The 15,427-nt window shown below is 39.6% G+C and overlaps 1 protein-coding gene across 1 annotated transcript in view; it reads right to left on the bottom strand.

The window, feature by feature from the left end:
• The window catches only part of mc5ra (melanocortin 5a receptor), a 39,968-nt gene extending 30,095 nt beyond the window's left edge, over positions 1 to 9,873 (bottom strand). Inside the window, exon 1 of the mRNA XM_082552602.1 lies at positions 9,671 to 9,873. The gene's annotated coding sequence lies outside the window, so the exon portion shown is untranslated. The remainder of the gene's footprint in view (positions 1 to 9,670) is intronic.
• Positions 9,874 to 15,427: the final 5,554 nt, after the last annotated feature.

The raw sequence follows: 15,427 nt of genomic DNA, 5'->3' as shown, positions 1-15,427 counted from the left end.
TTAATTTCACAGTAAATCTTTATTCTGATGCTCATTTTGAACTTCAGCAGTTCATCTTGAAGATATATACAGTTGCTCCGATGTGGTTTTGGTTTTATGTTTGAATTAACAAACAGTTCAATACGTGTACCTAACAAATAGTTGGTGAATCTTTTAATGGCAACCTGAAAAATAAGGCAAAGACAGAAGTGTCAAAATCTGCAGTTCCTTGATTGGCCATTGGAGGCGGGCTCTAAATCCAAATGTCTAAAAAGGATCACAGTGTTCGAGGTTTGATTTAAAAACACATTCATTCAAGGCTTAAAATTAGGCATGCTGCTGCTTTGACTCATGTTGGGAAAACATGTGACCTGCTGGGCCTTACCTAGACTAACTCAAATCACTGAAATGAAGCGCTGCATCGTAATTGTGGTGCAGTGCTGATGACTTTTGTAGAATCTTAATGAATTATCTGATTAATGATATGGCTTGCTCTCAGTTATTTCATTAGTCTGCAACTAGCACTAGTTAGCAGTAATATATGAACTTTAACCAAACAGCTTAACAAGAAAGACACTGGAGACAAAGTCATGTACTCTGTACTTTCAGAATCCACATATAAACATGCTCCAGATAGCAGTCACGCCTGCTGCTGCAACCTGACAGGGGAAAACGAGGAGAATGGGCTGACCGAATAACGTCAGGACTTGCAGTTCAGTTTTTCAAGCAGTAATTCAAACGACAGCTATCTTAAGCTGATTATTGATGAGATGCAATCGCTGTGATGGAAAAATATAATTTATGTTGGAATTATTTAGAAAATGTCACAATAATCAATAAACTATCAGCCACAATGGGTTGACTGCAGAACACAAAGATAAAACTGACCTCAGTACCACAAAGCTTCTTTCAGGCATGACCCAAGTGAGTTTCATAAAATGTAAACATGTGTACAATATCCCACCTGTAACTTCTACAACTACAAAAACCTCAACGAAATACTTGAGAAAACTGCCTCAGCTCTCGATGACAGGTGTTTGAGATTCTGTTGATTATCTGCGTCACATCATTTCAGTAGTATTTTGTGTTGCAGCCATGCTTGTTATGTTGAATTCAGATCTCAACATCGAAGCTCCCGGGAATCATTGCCATGTTCATAAAATCAAGATTTTGCCATGTGACATTTTCTATTTCATGGGGGAAAGAATTAAAAGAAGAAAATAAATGCGGCCATAAGTGAATATGTATGTGTCGGAAACAAGACTCATGGGCTATGGTTGTTAAAGTGTTATTAAGGAGCCCAGTGAAACATTTCAGATATCTTTAGTCTTTAGTACATCAACAGCAGTGGCCAGCATGAGTGAGACTTGATACTATGTTCTTTTGTTGTCAGCCCAGCTTCTGAAAAAGGAAGCTAATATGAAAATGTCAAAAAGTCCATGTCCACTAGTACACACTTCTGGTGGTCTCCAAAAGTGAGCAGTCTCTACAGCCCCCCATGTTAAGGTCATAGCGTGACGTGGCCTACCTCATGCTTCGACTTCTTAGCAGCAGCCTAGAAACCTAAATGATTTGAGGAGAGGAAGAGAAGAGGAAGAGAAACATCTGACTAAAGTACTAAGTCGTGTTTTGCTGAGTACTGTGTTTTTTCCCAGATGTTTGGTTGATATTACGTCTCTCTATTAAAATGAGACTACCATGTTCAGTGCTTTGCTGATCTCATGTCGTGTCCCAGTCTTGGAAAGATCCACTGCTCCATCCAGAACCAAAAGGGCACATTTGATCAAATCTGGGGTCTTTTTCTGATAAACTTCTCTAACTTTTAATTTAAGGATGACTAACTGTGCTTATTCCACAGCACTCCGATGTGTGTCTGTGTTAATGAGAATGTGAAGCTCAGTGGTGTCGAAGCTAACTTCTGTGTGGTTTGTAAGGAAAGGGCTTGTTAGTATCAGTCGCCCCTCCTGGGTTGTTGTTTGTTGTTTGTTTGTTTTCTTTTTTCTTTACATATGTTCTAACATGAGAAGTTCTGTTTTGTATTCAATGTAACAAGTTTTTTGTTTCCCTTTTCTTTTCTTTTTTTTCATAAACTGCATCCACAATCGCTCAATAAAAATATTTTGAGTAAAATGAGACTACCATGAACACTGAGACACTGTTGATTTCTTTCTAAGAGAATAAACTTACAAATTCAGCTGGGAATCAAATAAAAAAAATGTTTTATGTAAAAAAAAAAAAAAATCCTTCACTGTATGAATGTTGCATGTTTATAGATGTTTATAGTTTTCTTTTACAAGAACTGGTATTTTTTATTTTTAAATCTGATTCACACAACAAATTTAACCTGCTGCCTGTTTTATAAAGTGTCCTTTTGAATGAAATCAATGACTGGAACCTATCGCCCTGTACTCTTTTTATTGTTAGAGGCAAGTTTTAGATCATTGTACATAATTTCCTTCAGGATTATTAAAGCATTCTCATTCTGATTTTAGTTTGGACTCGCTATAGGATGAGGCATCACCTCCATCATACAGAAATGCAGGTGCAGGTGTTATGACTACGTGCAAGGCCTCAGTACATCACTCCCCTGCAGTGATATTTTTAGATCACTTCATTTTCACATGGCTTCAGTGAGGTTGCTTTTTTAAATTCTCTTTCATAAAAGCAGAAAACAAAAACAAATAATCCTGTTTCCTGAATGTCTTCTCCTAGAAGTCGCATCACATTAGCAGAGGCACAGGAGAGGCCTCTCAGTATTTCATGAAAACCACAAACTTGAAAGTCTAAGAGCGAACAATTTGGGGTTTGCTGATGAGTCAGTGGCACAGGCGAGAGTGACTCATTAATAAGAGGAGAAAAAAAGAGAGAGAAACAAAAAGCCCAGAGGAGCTTTCATTTAACACCCACAAAAAAATTATCTTATGAAAATGTGTGCAGGTTGCTGGCACCTGTGCAGCCTGCATTAGAGTGTTTAGATATTATGTTTCCTGCTTATCTGAAGTGACTTGTGTTGCAGTCTGAGGATGCAATGTTTGAGGCAGACAGCAACGTGCAGATGTAAAGATGTAGAGCAGACCCGGCCCCACTTTACATTCACGGGAGCTGTGTGGAGAGGGTACACTCCATGAGGTTTCTGGGCATGCAGATATCTGATGACCTCTCCTGGACTGCAAATACTACAGCGGTGGTTAAAAAGGCCCAGCAGTGTCTCCACTTTCTGAGAGTGCTCAGGAGGAACAACCTGGAGGACAGGCTGCTGGTGACATTTTACAGAGCCACCATAGAGAGCATCCTAACGTACAGCATAACAACATGGTATGCAGGGTGCTCAGCTGCAGACAGGAAAGTACTGCAAAGGGTCATCAACACAGCCCAGAAGATCACTGGCTGCTCTCTGCCCAGCCTGGAGGTCACTGCAAACTCTCGGTACCTCAGCAGAGCTGGCAATATCATCAAGGACCACTCTCACCCCAGCAACCAACTGTTTGAACTATTACCGTCAGGCCGACGGTACAGGTCACATAAAACCAGGACAAACAGATTCAGGGATAGCTTCTTTCCCAGAGCTATCACCGTAGTAAATAAGCACAAAAACAATTGAACCTATTCCATACCGTCACTGTCATTATATTATGCTGCTATTCATACTGTCATCATATTAATGCTGCTATCCTGTATATATTGTACATACTATTGTTTGAGTACTTACGATTGTTTTTTTTGTACTTTTTATATTTTACATTTATATTTATTATTGAAACTTGCACCAAGGGAGTGGCACTCCAATTTCGTTGTACTCTGTACAATGACAATAAAGGCTATTCTATTCTATTCTATTCTATTCTATTCTATTCTATTCTATGTAAGCCATTGTGCTGTGTAAACCACACTTTCAGGTATCATCAGTGCCCAATTCTGTACCTAAACACCCCGTGCTCTACTACAAGTCGATCCCTCACTGGCTCTCATTCATAATTTCTGGTGTTGACTCAAAATGTAGCTGTCATTTCTGTGAGCGTGTGTTCACACACTTACAATACCCACATTCGCCTTCAGCTCCTCCGATCGTGGGCTCTCTGTCTTTGTCTCTGCCTCTTTGTTCTCCTCATTCGGGCTCTGTATTTCTCTCCTGGCCCATTTTGGTCCCAAACCAACACTCTGTGGTAATAGTGCCAGGGGGAGGTCGGTTATTGATTGATTGACAAAGAGTCCTTGGTGCCTTGATTGTGGCATCAAGAGAGACATCATGAAACGCCTTCGCTGACAGCTAATGATTGTCTGACTTCACAGCCTCACCAAGAATGCACACTATCATCAGTGTTTTGAGTTTTCAGTAATCAACTGATTAGGCAAAAAATTGCTTAATCATCTTTTCCAATGTAAAAGGATCATATAATCATGGAAAAACATACAAATTTCCAAATATACCTGATAACCAGAGCAAAAATCCATAAATAACCGCAAATGAATGAATATTACAGCTAACAGATTTATTATTATTGTGAACTGAATGCCAAAAGCGAAATACAAGAACAGCTACTAAACCCCTGTTGTATAGTTTGGTAAGAAAATTATTTCAGTATTCATCTGGGAGATAACATCAAAATACAAAACAACCGTCTTCAAGTGGCAGCTTATGTACTTTCAGGTACCTAACGTTATCCTTTCAAAGAGCAAGACAACAACAATTATACGCACTGGCACAAATGTAATTAAATCTAATCGCATGCATGCGGTAATGACAGACGCACAAACACCTGTGACTCTCCACCGTTTGCAGAGGTTGCTGGCATTTCATCTTCTCCCAAGACACACGGAGAGGAAAGGCGTGAAAAATATGGTTGAAGCAAAATAAATAAATAAATGTTACCCTGACTTATATGAAGAAATGACCAGAAAGATTATAGCAGTTTGTGCAGCAAACAAAGTCATAAATATCGGTGAGATCGACGAGTGCTATATTCACCTTAGCAACCAAGAAGATGGGGACACCATTTTCATCATTTGGCATATTCGTCAAAATGCATGCATTGTGCATGTAACCTTTAAAGATCCACCCATGCTGACTTTTAGAATAGAAAAAATTTAAGTGTCTGAGCATTCAAGGCAGCTAGATTCTTGTGAGCTTACCGTCACATCCATTTTTCCATATTTCAGTCACATTGGACCAATCAGTGTCCTCAAAGGAACGAATCAACAAGGCCTGTTGGTTCATTCCTGTAGGTGTGATTTAGGTGACATAAGAAAGATGGTTGCACCTAAATCATTCACTTGGCTGTCAGTGTGTGTGTATTTATTGATATTTCCAGTTTTTCTAACAATTTTTTCAAAAGTCCTTTAAAATAAAAATAATTATTCGTTTCTTTTTATCGGCCAAGTATATTTGGCTGTGAATACCTTTAGTACACACATTTTAATAACAAAAGCACAAGGATTCAGCTTTCAGAGCTCCTCATCCTGTAACTGTTTTTCTGTTAGGCGCTCTGTGTGTTCGTCTCAGCATCTGCGACGTAGTTCTTGTTTTTCCCTTTTCCAATTTCCAACAATTTGCCAGTTTTTCCTTTTAGAGGGAGTGTTTTGAAAGCTTTTGATTGATGATATTGTGTCAGAATTTTTGAGGTTAGTCTTGTCCAAGGTAAATGGTCAATCAGGTTCGGCTAATTGGGAGTCTCACTCGATACACTTCTGCTTAATGGAGAATTGCTTTTCATTGTTTTACTTTTTTAAAATTCTGATTAATTGTGATAATAAGTAAACACCTAAACAAACTCCAGGCCAGCAAATTCATTTCGCACATCAGTATCTAAGCAGCAGTGTTCCTATTATATTTCAATGCTTGGCCTTACATGAGACATCCCTGTTTGCTTGGTTTTTGTCCCCGCTGTCAATGCTCTAAAAATGTACTTTATGATCAAGAAAGCAAATGTTTAAAGTGGCTTATTAGCTTGATAGCTCTGACATGACACAGGACAAGCAAAAGCTCAGTGATTTGATCTTGGGAGGACACACAAATTCCTTTGAGGTTGTGTCAGGAAGGGCATCTGGCATAAAAATGTGCCTGTTCAAATATGTGGAGCTACCTGCTGTGGTGGCCTCGTGTGAATAAGGGAGCAGCCTGAAGAAAGATCATAAGTATGACTCATATGCCATGAAGCAGGAAACCACTGTCCATACCACACAAGCACAATTACAACATCACATAATGTTTTTTATAGATTTAGTTAATGAGCGTTTGGTGCACTTAAAGCTGTACAATGTGGATTTCATTTCATATGCATATATGCGCCGTGCGGGCTGAATTTTAACACACGCCTTGTTTTGTATTTGTCAGTGTTAAAGAAACAATCAGTAGAGGCGCATGTTTTTCCTCCACACTGTTTTATTGCTGCTTTTGCTCAATGCCTGTCTGGCCTTGCTCAAAAACACAATTATGAGCATGTGAGTAATACAAATGAAGCTTCATGTTTCCTTTAAGTAAAAATATCAAGAATATGTGCTTTTATTTTCTGTACCTTAATCATTATAAGGTACAGAGTCTTTTCCCTTATGGTATATGCAACATGTATATGAACGTGTCAAATTTCAGGCTGTCTGATTGCTATGTTGACTGAAAGGACCGTCAGGCAGAACACGGGGCTCAGACAGCTCACGGTGAAACAGAGCCCGAGATGCCGCCGGCGGTGGAGCTCCTCTCGCTCTGATCCCCGACTAATCGAGCAAAACACTGACAATCTCAATCTGCATCTGATCTCATGATGTGACCGTGTCCAATCGCAGTGGGGTGGATGATAGCAAATTCACTATGGTCAGGAGCCTCTTCAAAGGTTTCCATGGCTACATTATCACAAACATACTGTTAGTTTCTTTTTCTTTTTTCCCTCTCAGACAAATCCCCCAAAAATAACAGCACCATCACCATTCAAGTCATACCCTAACCCTGCCTGCCTTGTAACTGCTTCAAATCTTTTGCTAATTAACTACTTGTGAGCAGCAAAAGAAACACTTAAAAGATTATTTAAATTATGTGTCAAGATAGCTGACTAGAATATCTGTTATACCACATATCAATACTGTTATGACTTTGCATTGTGTCCTTGATACTACACAGTAGACTTTAGCAAAGACTCAACGTACATGAAACCTTTTTATCATGACTGATAGGATCACGCTCAGTCTTTTTGACAGGGGTGCGGCACGGTGAAATACAGAGACAGGCTGCTGAGGAAATTGCTGGGTTACCTCTTCCTCCAGCCTCCTTTTCTGGGCTCATTTCTGCCTTATTTTACATTTTCTTTTCCCAGTGCTTAAAAACCTGTCAGCATCGTGTAAACACTACTAATGGCCACGGCTGAAAAGGACAGTCACAGCATTAAATGAAAGGCATAAAATAATTATTTAATTCCATAAAGTACAGATGTTTCTGATCTTTAGAGAAATGTTTTTGAAAAATCCTTCAAGCACATGAAACTCTGGAAAATAAAAATTTCTATTTACCTTTACATATTTACAGCCAACAAGATGTCTATAAATTCTGTTCATTTGTATAATACAGTCCTCAGTTCTACTGAAAGAGGAACTTATCAGTAAAATAATAGCTATATTTGTTGCTATATATTTAAACGAATATAGCAACACAAGAAATCTGGCAGTGACTACAAAAATAATTTCTACCGGTGACTGAAGCTGCACAGTAACTATATAGAGATATAGACTTTTATACCATTGGACTATATTTGCTTACAGCTGGGAAATGTTTTACAGACTATTTGGTTATGGCTAATAATTCCTAACAAACTAACGTACTTTATCACATTAATGCATGAATCCCCTCTATTGGCAGACAGCAGACCTGAGACTTCTAACGAAACCTTGACGTGAACGGCCCATCACAATCTTTGATGGATAAGTAATTTAAATAAATTAAATTCTGTAAATCATCAAACTGAATCACTCAGCCCTGCCTGAAAGGGCTATCTGTGTCTTCGTACAAGTAATAACCACGCGGCTATTTGCCAGCGGAGGCTTTTGAGTCCCTAGTTACATGAGCTTCAACGCAGTTACTCGTCATAGATTCACAGATGCCAAAGAAACCCATGTAGAAGAGATGAACGGGGCATAATGCAAACCAAATAATAGTTGTGCACGGACGCGTGTTTTTGTTCCCCCAGCAGGAGATGTATTTATCAGAAGCTGCAGCTGGGTCAGTCAATGAAAAGGCAGCTCGTCGTCTCACACAGAGAGACGCTGCTTTACCCCTGTGGTGACTAAGCTCAGTGAGAAAATCATATTTCTTCCAGACAGTTATTACAGTGACAATTAGACCAAAGAAATCAGGACATCTCTTTCAAAATGAAGGTGGAAATCTGTTATGTTTTCTTAATTTTAATGAATCAGCTTTTACTGAGTGTTGCTTTTTTCTGCTCTAATTAAGTGACACACAAGGCTGACATAACACATACATAAACTGCCAGCAGCTGGGCAGCAGCATGCTGAAATGAAACTTCCTTACAGCTTTTCCTGGCAGCGAGTTATGTGACACTGTGATCAATGCATGGATGCAGGAACTTAAGCGTTGCAGCAACTGAACATCTGGCAGTGTGCCATTGGACTAAGCAGCATCTGGCTTTGTGTTTCCATAGGAAGTAGTTCCAGCAGCATAAAGAGAGACCTTATCTGACTCAGGCTCTAACACTGGTGTAAAATCAATGCTGCACATTTCATTTCCTGCACAAATCATAACAAAAGCAAAAGAAATCAATGCATATGGCCTGCATTTGTATAGCGCTTTTCTAGTCCCTAAGGACCCCAAAGCGCTTCACACTACATTCAGTCATTCACCCATTCACACACACATTCACACACTGGTGATGGCAGCTACATTGTAGCCACAGCTGCCCTGGGGCGCACTGACAGAGGCGAGGCTGCCGGACACTGGCGCCACCGGGCCCTCTGACCACCACCAGTAGGCAAACACGGGGTTAGTATCTTGCCCAAGGATATTTGGCATGCAGCCAGGAGGCAGCCTGGGATCGAACCACCGACCTTCTGATTAGTGGCTGACCTGCTCTGCCACCTAAGCTACAGCCACCCCATATTACCACCCAGCTTCAGTTCCCACAGACAAAGTTAATGCAGGATAAAATTCCTGCCAGCTTCTTTCATGACTGAGTGCAGGTGTCGCTGCACAGCTTTGAGGCAGAAGCTTATGTGACAACTTTGCTGTACAGTGTGTTTACTGAGCTGCAGAGTTTAAAATCAGCAAAGTGTGTACTAGGGGGCTGCAGACTTGCTGATGACGTACAAGTTTAGAATATAATGCAGTGCGATTTATGGATTTGGATGAAGCTGCTGGTCAAGTCTGACAATAAAGAAATAAACAAATAAATCTTGTCCAAATATGACGTTTATCATGCTGCTGCAACATCTACACTGATTTTCAGTAGATTCACTTCACTTTGTAACACAGATTTCACACAAACATCATACAGATATCTGAGAGGATAACAATAATAATAATAATAATAAATTAGTGACAGTGATAAAATCATAGGTTCTGGTCATCCCGTAATATCATCTAATTATGTATCTGCGTTGGCTTTGATAAAAGAGATAATTAAAACACAGGATGCCTTTTGAGCTGTGCTGGAAATACATAAAAAGTGGGGAAGACAGAGATTCAAAAATGACTCACCTCTAGCGGTATCTGTGATTCAAATCTTTTCCACCTCAGATGGACTGGATGGTGCCTCTGTGGAGCATCAGATCGGTGGGTTTACGCAACGTGAGAGTGGAGATGCTGAGCTGTGAGAGAGAGGGAGCGAGCGAGAGAGAAAGAGAGAAGGAGAAGAAGAGAGAGAGAGGGGAAGGAAGAGAGAGCGAGGGAGAGAGAGGAGGGATAAGGAACTCCCTCTTTAGCTCTGACAGTGTTGACACGACACGCAGCCACTTTCAGCGATTTCCAGCCTGCTCTCGCTCACAGCGGGCTGGTGGCAGCAGCAGCCAGCAGCACTGAGCTTCCCACATGCTGATGAAGATCGTGTATGTGAGAAGCTCCATCTTTCAGTGCTTACTGTAGATGTGACTTGATGTAGGTCAGCAGTGCTGTGATAATGAAATGAAGTTGATATTTCAATGCAACTTCTGAATGATTTTTAGTGCTGTTGTTGGGTTACACTTCAAGTCAATGCAAGTGCATACTGTATCCTTCTGGGAGGGGGTTTAGAGTCCAAATCAGTGCACATACACCTCCTCTCTCCTGTAGGAACAGACCTGCACTGCAGCTATGTTACTGAAGCAAAAGAAGCAAACAAAATACTAAATGCATGTTTCTGTGGGCTTTTAGTTTGATCTGCGATTTGTCTAACTTGAGGTTCAATCTTTTAATCTACTGCATATATTGTACAAGTTGTTTTATACTTTAGGATTTTCCATTTTCTGTTATTTTATTGCTTTTCCACTTTAGATTGCAAAAATAGCTGAGAGAAGTGTTGCTACCCATGGAAATGCTTCAAGACATGAAGGCAGCGATAATTACATGGGTTTATATAGAGACGTGATTTGATTGGTACCTCCTACAGAAGCCGTTCTTGTTTGAAAACAAAGAAACTGATCTTCTTTTGAAACAGTACCTACAGATGGAAGCAAGCAGACCATATTTATTCATATGGGACTTTTCAAAAACAAGATCAACAAACTTTTTCAAAAGCCAGTACACAATGTACAAAACTAAAAACCAATACAGAATGTACACATTAAGAAAAGTAACAAAAGAAATAACATGGAGGAATTTTTAAAAAAAAAAAATTTTTTGCAGTAAAAATATGCATTAAAGGACCTGAGATGGTCAGTCCAGTGGGGTACCTTTAGGACCACTGAGCTCGCCTGCAGCCCTAACCACAACGCTGATATGATTAAGTGGTTAAGGATTTGGATGTCTGTGGAATGTATTCAAGCTTCTCATGTGATGCCATGCACACATTGCTTGAAACTGCGGTCATGCTGTTTTAGGCACAGTGACTGGGGGTTGTCATCCATCCTGACACAAAATACAGATAAGCATCCAAAGTTTAGTAGACTTTCAGATCTTGTTCTTGTTTTTAATTTGAAGGGTTGTTGATAAAAAAATGAAAGAGATCATGTGGCAAGAATTCAGGGTTCATAGTTCTGAGTATCAGGCCTTGACAGGCTTGGAACTGCATTTCATCCGGTGGCGTTGTAGATCCTGTTAAAAATCGATGGAATTATGAACACAGAAAAGTACCATCAGACTTTGATCCACCCTGTACATCTGCAAATCTTCTGATTCAATGTCAATAATTAATGGCAGTGTTTTCTCCTCTATTGATACAGTATGCTGTTAGTGATTACAATGAAATGGTTAGAGCTTAACTGATATTGAAGTTCAATCAAGAAATTAAATGTTGTGCTTTAAGTCATGACGATCAATATTTAGAACACAGCTTTTAATACAGTGAGGAATCCCTCCAACAGAAAAAGGCTTTACTCTTCAACCACTGGTCATTTCTAATCCAGAATAAATATGAAAACAAACTATGAGTTTATACTATGACTAAATCTGTACTGGTACACTTTATCGTCCTTAACCATCCTTCTCACACACACACACACACACACACACACACACACACACACACACACACACACACACACACATCTCATTCACCCAATCACAAACACATTCATACAGCCTTTTTATCCATGCCTAAAGTGGCTTTTTGCTTGCAATCATAAGGAAATGTTGCAGATGTGCTGGTTTTCAGTCAGGCTTGATAACATAGTTTAAGTGTACAGGATTCTCTACAGTCGTGTTCTGAATGTGCAAAAGGTTTCAGAGACAGGCAGAAGTCTTGTTTAGTTTGTAGTCAATTATTTTGTTTTATGGCCATTATTTGTACAGTGTTCTCAAATAAATATTAAAAATTACTGTAGAGAAAAATCAATATCATTATCAACAAACACATTCTTTATGTAAATTCAAGGTGTATATAAATTAAAATAAGTGAAAGAACAGGTGAAACATGCACATTTAAAGAAGTTATTTCCCCCAAAAAAGACAGAATAGATTGATATTAGACAGAACTGTCAACTCATTTCCTTTCAAACCTGGTCTCAGGCAAATGCAAAACAGAACAGTAAATCAAGCCAATACGTGCAGCAGGGATTACAGCAGGGAATAGCAAGAGTAGCTACTCAAGAGCAATACAGATTACCTGAGAGCCTGGCTGCATTAAAGTGCAGCACTTATTAATTAGTTATTTTATTTTTGTGTTTGAAAACAAGTTCACCATGAACTGATGTAGATCAGATACAAAAAGCGACAAAAATATCACAGAATACAGGATAATTGAAACGCCAATGAAGCGGCTTTCTACTGGGAAAATACACCAAAATGCAAAACCTCATCCCGTGGTTTAGTTTTTTGTACACGGTAATCAGGAAGAGGAAACAGACTGTCCTTGGCAATACCAATGTGGAGAAATGACAGTGCAATAAATAAAATCTCTGTTCTTTTTTGTCCCTTTGATGGTGGTGTACTGCATAAAAAATAAACAGCAGCCCATTGAGTCATTCGACATCCCAATTAAAGTATATGGTTTTGTAGAACAGACATCACCTTTGTCGGCTTGCATTGGTGACTAAATCTAAAATTCTGCCAATTTAAATAATGATTGATTGTATTTGTTTTTTGGGTTATTTTTTCCCTCCTTGCACATGTCCCAGCATGCATGCAGGTAAATATGAGTACAAAGAAGCAAGCATATCGATTCGAGGTCTATTCCAGGAAGGTCACATTTTTTTCTGTATATGATTATTTAACTTTGTTCACTTGTATTTACATTTCTATTTATTTTATTTTGCTTTTTTGCATGTTGTTTTTATCCGATTGTTCCTTATCAGATCCACTCCTGCATGTGATGGGGACATTAGCATTTCCTTATGAATGACCTGCATGACACTGCTCAAATATTACAGAGCTAAAAATATGCTTTATCATGTGGCTGAATGCAGTTTCTTCGAAAGCTGTATTCTGTAAATCAAGAAATATATTACAGACGTTTACAAAGCAGTGCAAACAGCCTCAGGTCTTCTGCCAGAGTATGGGGCTTTTTTTCCCCCTTCAACAAAAAGTCCCTTGAAGATGTATAACTGTGACCAAAAATACCAAGAAAAAGTCTCACTGAAGGATTATATGATGCAGAGACACATTTAGTGTTGTAAAAGCATGTGCTACATGATTTCTTTGACTGACTGAGCTTTTTCTTTGAAAACTATTTTAGTAAGTGGAGCAGATTGGCTGCTCTCACTGATTAGAAATTGTGCTTTCTGGTAATTAATGTTATTGAACTCCAGTCAAATTTTGCTTAACTTGTTCGAACACCACAAGTTACAACTCTAATGCACCTATAACAATAATGGATGACTGATCCGTCTTCTTCCCCCAATGTGTTGGCACTGAATCCTCTCCACTTCAACCAAATTCTGTTCAATTTGGATTAGCGGCTAATAGAAAACACCCTGACTGCAGTAATTATGGCATTTTCTATAAGATATTCTATAATTGATACATGTATATTTGTGCATACATGTATCACTCTGCTAAATCCATTAAATTGAAGATGTATTCGAGGGGGTTTCTAAGGTGGCTTCATTAACCATGTTTTAGCATTTCCATACTAATTTGGTTAAGGAGATATGCATGCAAAGCCTACCAATGAGCTGTTTACTTTTTAAACTATTAAGCTCCAAAGGAGCACTATAGGGCAATTTAATTATCTAACAGTGCAGAAGAGAGATGTTAATTTTTTCACTCTGTCTTTTCAAGTGGTGAGTCATCAAACTTTTTCTTCTCTTTGGATTTTGTTTCACAGCAACAAAGCAAATGTCAGCGCTTCTACCTTTTTCAGCATGAAAAACATCAAAACTGTGTTAATACTTGAAACGTGCTCGTGGACGGTCTTTAACACTGGCATGTCAGAAGCATCCTTTATGTAAACAACTTCCTCATCATCCACAATTAACCAGAGCTCCTTAAACATGACGGCTTTCGTCGAACCATTCAGCATGTTGGGTTTAATCCATGAATACTTAGATACAAAAGCCTTTACCTTATGAAATACTGTGGATTCTACACTATTTAAATAAAAGAAGGTCACAAGCAAGCCAGAGAACCCCAGAGATTTACTCACTATCTCACCGAGCCTTTCCTGTGTGATCCTTCTAATCTACTTGCACTTCAACGTTTGAAATGGTAAAATTATTATTTTAAGTTTGATTTTTTTCTGACTTTATTGCTTCTTACAAAGTGGACTCCATACTACTTGAAGGATACAGGAAACGCTGACTGGTCAAACTGTTCAACTCCACCACCCGGGGTTGTTCTGAGTGGAGTTTGCATGTTCTCCCCACGTGCACGGGTTCTCTTCAGGTACTGCAGCTCCCCAATCTGAAGACATGCAGTTAGTGGGGTTAGGTTAATTGGTGACTAAATTGCCCATAGGAGTGAATGCGAGTGAAAATGATTGTGTCTCTTTGTGTTAGTCCTGTAACCTTGGCGACCTGTCCAGGGTGTCTTGCCCTATGATAGCTGGGATAGACTCCAGCCATCCTGCGACCCCGATAAGCACGAGTGGAAGAGAATAGATGTATGGATTTCTTATTGCTTTGTCTGAAATGCTAATGTAACACATAGGGGGGCTAAAGCAGTCACACCAGAATGTCCTGCTAAACAGAAAGATTCTTTAAAATACAAGGGGTAGCAAGCAAGTCAGATACCCAGGGCACAGAGATGAAGCAGGTCTGATCATAAACAGTTTATTACTAGGCCAGGGAGCACAAATAAAAACACCCTTAAAATGTACGTAATAAAATCTACTAAAACTAAATAAAAAAAAATTCTAAAACCCGTAAAACTACCATTTTCTACATTCACAAAAAAACCCTGCTATAATTATGCCACATGTTCATTATGGGTCCATCAGCAGGCCAGGAATTCCTTCCTTAGAGCAGAGTCCTGCCCAGCTTGCGTTCTGCACCCGAACCCATCATTCGACCACCGCCACAGCTCCCCTTGTGTCGGTGTCCTGTAAAATAACAAATAGGGGCCAGAACAATGGTCCCAGAAGCGGCCCTGGCTCATGGCCATGGCGACCCTCTCCCAACCCAGCTGCACCCAGTAAACAACAGTAGAGAGGTAAACCTCTACCTTGCTGCCAAGCACACGCGTTGTCTCCTACTGTTGCCGTTCCATGAGGTCAGGACTGGGTCGCCGTGTCACACTGGCCATTTAGCATTCACCGTCCAGTCACCTTACACAGCTGATAGGCCACCTCTGGACACACCCATGCCTCAGCAGGTGGTCCCTATCAGCTAATTTGTCCCATGTGTAGCCAGTCCACAGTGGATTAAAAACTATGTCACATAAAACACT

Source organism: Aulonocara stuartgranti, assembly GCF_965226115.1.
Source record: "Aulonocara stuartgranti genome assembly, chromosome: 11".
NCBI lineage: Eukaryota > Metazoa > Chordata > Actinopteri > Cichliformes > Cichlidae > Aulonocara > Aulonocara stuartgranti.
Note: the sequence above shows the minus strand (reverse complement) of the source record. Positions and strands in the feature narration are given on the sequence as shown.